Source organism: Phalaenopsis equestris, unplaced genomic scaffold (genome assembly GCF_001263595.1).
Source record: "Phalaenopsis equestris unplaced genomic scaffold, ASM126359v1 Scaffold000002, whole genome shotgun sequence".
In the NCBI taxonomy this organism is placed as follows: domain Eukaryota; kingdom Viridiplantae; phylum Streptophyta; class Magnoliopsida; order Asparagales; family Orchidaceae; genus Phalaenopsis; species Phalaenopsis equestris.
The window spans coordinates 16924394-16929204 of NW_018164444.1; the positions used below are offsets into that span (position 1 = coordinate 16924394).

General features: G+C 42.8%; 1 protein-coding gene across 4 annotated transcripts in view; it reads right to left on the reverse strand.

Annotated features, from left to right (window-relative positions):
- The window catches only part of LOC110039438 (DENN domain and WD repeat-containing protein SCD1), a 149499-nt gene that overhangs the window by 8818 nt on the left and 135870 nt on the right, over positions 1-4811 (reverse strand). The gene's annotated exons all lie outside the window — the stretch shown is intronic.

Here is a 4811-nt window from a genome sequence, read left to right on the forward strand (position 1 = left end):
GTATACTAACTGTCGAACAAGATGAAAAAAAAAAAAAAAAGGAATGAAGAAAAAAGAGGCCTCACACTTCACGCCATGCCCATATGCACTGTATACCTGTTCCTGCCACTCTCTCTTTTACATGGCCAAATCTCCTGACATCTCTCCCTCTCACCTACCCTCCCATTCCAGCACCCACCAAGAAACCCTATACGACAAGTAAGCTAAGAGGTTATGTGCGCAAGCTTGCTGAAAGAAGGCATCAATGGGTCTGGTATTGAATGTTAAATCATTGAGGCATTGATTCTTCACCACTAGAAACTTAAGGCGGAAGGGGATGACTTCGTTCGCTTGGTCTGATGAGTCACCATTAGGTTACGTGTGATCTCTCCGTGTTGCCTCCTATCAAAACAAACCTTTGTTGCAGAATCTTCCTTTGCAAGTCTTTTATTGAGAGCTCGACACCTCTTTTTATGTTTCACCTCAGCATCATAGTATTAATATTCTCCCAATTAGGGTTTTAACTGACAAAGAGGGGATGATTTAGGGGTTTAGGGTTGAAAATTGGAATTAAGATTAGACACTGTATCGAGTGACAATTGTAGGAGTTCTAGAAGCTGTTTAAGGATCAGATTTAACAGAGAGATGATTGTAGAATGGCAAGGGAGAGAATATGTGAGGTCAAAGTTGGAAGGAGATTGAAAAAGTTAAAATTTTTGGGCTGAAACAATGGGTTTGGTGAGGCAAGACTACCAAGGAAGATCCATAACCTATTTTTCAGCAAGCTATATGCATACCACTTACAAACGGAAGAGGTCACAACACTCCTTGATGTTGAAAAATCAAAGAACACAATATCCAAATGCATAAACCAAAGCAAAAGTGATGCGGAGCTCAATATAGGGATCGCGTGACCCATTTTCGTGGGATTCTGCGGGCCGAAGAAAGCCACACGATTCCGCGAGAAAGCAGAGTCTAGAAGTCGCATGACCGATGGTTCGAACGCCCGATTTCTAATTTCAGTAGATTTCCTTCCTTTTTAATTTATTTTATATTATTTTATTTCCTATTTCTTTATTTCTTATTTTCCTTATTTCTATGTAGGTTTTTACTGGAGGGACTATTTATATTTTATTATATTCTATTTTAGGGACTTTTTGATTTGTTTTGTGTGTTTTAAGGTAGCATCTTTGATTTTTACCCTAATGGAGTATTGTATTCTTTTCCTTTTATAAGTGGTGTTTGTAGCTTGTGCAGGAACAGATGGGTAAACCTCGTTGACCTTCATATATCATCATTTCAATGCTATCTTTATTGTTTTTACCCGGTACAACCACTAAGTGATACTTATCCCCTTCTAAATATCGCCAAATTTGCCCATTATCTCCCCCTTGCCATTCCACAACCACCTCTCCGCAAATCCACCTTCAAATACCTTCTAAGAGCTCTCAAACAGTATCACCTAGTATCCGAGCTCGACAAACAAAAAATTTTTGGGATTTGGCATTCCTATGCCTTCCCAAAATTCCGCAACTTAAATCTACCACCAATTCAAACCATAGTTCCTAGCCCCAAACCTAAAAAATTCAAAATCAATCTTTCCTAAATTTACCAAAATTTCACCCCGACACCTGCCGCCAAAATCTAAGCCCCCGACCATCCTTTGATTTGCAATCCTACACCCGCCAACAACCTGATCATGAGAAAATGACACAATGTTGCCTAGGAGGACTCCAAAAAAGGTACCCAAGAGCTTACTATGAATGGCATACAACAAGAAATACTTCAACTGCAATAGAGGCTTGCATACTTCAAGAGGAGACAACCCGATGAGGTTACCTATAGCCACAACTGCGACAATCGAAGAAGAAAGGAATCCCATTTTTACCCAATGCTGAATTTTTTCCCAAGCCAAACTATAGTAAGAAAGCGGTATAGATATGGTGAATTTGAGCATTTTGCAAATAATTGTGAATGTCAAGATATGGAAATTGATAATGGATTATATGCAAGCAAAATCTCATATGCAGGTTCCTACAAAATTGATTATTACAGCCAATCAGTTTCATAACTAACGTTGGAATTAAGTGATGTCGGAGTTAACCTAAACCACAAACCACAAAAGAAATACATATATTATTGCTGAAATTTAAAAGGGTTACAAACAAGAGACTTAAAAAACAAGAAAAACAATGACAATACAAAATTAGGGCGTAGATCAGGGTGGTGGTGTTGAGGTTTGAGAGGAAGAAAATGTTATGATGGAAAGTTGGCTGTTAGGTAGTAGCAAGGAGGAAAGTGTGTGGTGTTCCAGTAGGGATGGTGAGGGCTGGTCGGGAATGACCACAAGGGAGGAAGTTGGAAGGGTTGGTAAGGGGTTACCGTGGGTAGGGTGAAGGGGAGGTGAGGTTGGATTGCTGTGTAAGGAGACAGAAGGAATGGTGTTAGCAGCCGCCTGTAGGAAAGCTGGGTGACTTAGCGGTAGGAAACAAAGAGGAGGAAGGGGGTACGGCAATATGAAGTGGATGGGTCTCACAACAACAGGTGGTCAGGTGTGAGGAGTCACGGAAGCAGCAGAGATGGATAGGGGAAGGCGACAACAAGCAGTAAAAGGGAAGAATACATACCATCTCGCGACAAGTTAGAACTGGAGCATATTCTCTTCGTCGGATATAACTCTAGAAGGGAAAACAGGATATCGACGGTTGTCCTGACATAAATCTTAAGCAAAAATTGAACTCTAATGACATAAAATACCCTATATATAGTAGATAATTAGAAGGGGGGAGTCCCATCCCCTTGGGCGGCAACCCTAAACCCAAAATAAGAGCCGGCCGACCCATGCACCCCTTGACTGAACCGGCCCAACTGTTCCCAACCAATTCAAACCTCAAGGAGCCCCCTGTCAGTCTCCCGAGGTTGGAGGAGCTTCAACTTCATTCGTTAAAGCTTTTGTTTGCACGTTGATGGTGACAAAGTAGCTAGAACCTCCCGGGTTGACGGATCTTTGACTGCCCGAGAAGCACTTGGATCCCACTGGCAGCTGAGTGCCTCTCACAGCACTGGAGGAATCTTCTCCACTTACGAGCATATATCCATATGGATCCAATCTTCTGGGTTGCATATCATGTATATACTGCCGTACCCTCCTAAAATAGCCCAAGGTTGACTCAACCTGATCTGAAGCAAGGGTAATTTAAGCCTCCCTGATTGGAGGCGACCATGGCGGTAAGGTATCAACCGTGATATCCTAAAATGAGGCGACCATGGCGGTAAGGTATCAACCGTGATATCCTAAAATGCTCTCTTCCCATGGCTGGAATTGGCGTCTCAGTCATTTCATTCTCCATCATCACCAAAATTGGTCCCACCGACACTGCTCTGCTGACAAGGGTACACGTGATCTTGGGATTCGCAAAAGTGAGAAGGATGATGCACCTCCCATGGTGAAGGAGCAGGTGTTTCTGAATCCATTTTGCTGAGTCCTACGATCAAATTACTACATTCTCCCCAACAAAAGGTGGCAGACATCCATGGGTACCACAATACACCACACCTGATCCTGCAGCCTACTCCTAATAAAAAACTCCACTAGGCAACTCCAGTCAATGCTGAACCTGTTCTCTTTCTTCAGTCACATTAGAAAATACAACAGAGAATGCCTCTAAGTCATGAAGCCCAATTTCGACACTATTTGCATAGATTTCACGTTCTTGCTGCTCCCTCCACCGATGATGAGACTACCCATCCCATTCACAGTGTAATGGGTGTAGAATATGTTATGACGAACCCATTGCAAATCCCTCATTTCCTCAGTCTCTAGGACGCATCGAACAACGAGCATCTCAACCTTATCTGGTGGAAGATGATACACCTCAACCTATTTTTCAGCTACCTCCTCGTCGCTAACCTCCTCCACTACACCCTGCTTGATAAGATACACAACTCAACTTTTCGGGCAGCTGGAGGAATGTGCCTAAATCTATGACATCTAAAACATTTTCGAGTGAGGACTATACTAGGAGTGCTACTCTTCTCGGTCTTCTTCTCACTCGGGAGGGATCTGTGATTATCCAAATCAATTTTCTCAACTCCAAGAGGCGTGTTCAAATTGATGTCTCCAACTACGGGTGACCGCCTGAATGATGGTGGTTGCCTGCTCTGTGCTGTTTTCTCTCCACCAGCAAATCTAAGGTCCGAACATCTCCCAGTGATCAATAGGGCTACAACAACACAAAGTTGTTGATAACGGGCATCAATCCCGCAAGATATCAGGCTATAGAATGTTCCTTTGGCTCAACTAACACACACTTCATCTGCAACTGGTCAAACTGCGCCTCCTCCATTGATAAGTCTCTCTGCTGTAGGTGGAGTCATATAAACATATATTGGCGACAATGAGAAGGCATGTGTTTTCTCTGCGTCTCCTTCCTCACCTCTGGTATCTTACACCGCCCTCTCTCTTTCTCCGTCTCTGCAAGTTTTCCCACCACAAGAAGACACTCTTCTTCAATTTGATGGCTACAAACTTTAATCTCTTGTCTTCTGGCACCTTTTTGTACTCGAAGAACCTCTCAACTGACAGTAGCCATTCAATAAAGTCATCTGGATCTATACCTTTATCGAATTGCGATAGATCCACTTTGATGCATAAATCCCTGTGTTCTTCATATGCAGTCTCCTCTCTCAGCTTGCTCTGATATTGAATTCCAAAGTGTTGGAACCAGTATTCTTGATCACCGAAGTCATCCTTATGGAAGGAATTCAGGTGCTCGTCCCTTTCTCTTCGACTTTCCTGATTAATTTATCCCTTAGGCGCGAGGGTGGGAGGG